A 388-nucleotide genomic window follows, 5' to 3' on the forward strand; every position below is an offset into this window, starting at 1 on the left:
CGTACTAACCGGATCTGTGTTATAGACATGTTTAAGACTTAACGGAGACGATGTAATCCTGATTTAGACAACTTTGAAACTCAAATAATACACAAGTTTTAACAGAAGAATTCATGTAAGTGCTTTTATAAAATGATAAGTGCCACATTTCTGCATTTAAAGGAACGGTTCACCCAAACATGAAAATTCTCTTATAATTTACTCACCCTCGTGCCATCACAGATGTGACTTTCTATCGTCTGCTGAACAGAAACTGAGATTTTCAGGTCTCTGTTGGTCCACACAGTGCAAGTGGATGGTGACCAGAACTTTGAAGCATCAAAAAGCACATAAAGGCAGCATAAAAGTAATCATGAGACACCAGTGGTTTAATCCATGTCTTCCAAAG

The sequence above is a fragment of the Xyrauchen texanus genome, chromosome 16 (assembly GCF_025860055.1).
Source record: "Xyrauchen texanus isolate HMW12.3.18 chromosome 16, RBS_HiC_50CHRs, whole genome shotgun sequence".
Taxonomy (NCBI): Eukaryota; Metazoa; Chordata; class Actinopteri; order Cypriniformes; family Catostomidae; genus Xyrauchen; species Xyrauchen texanus.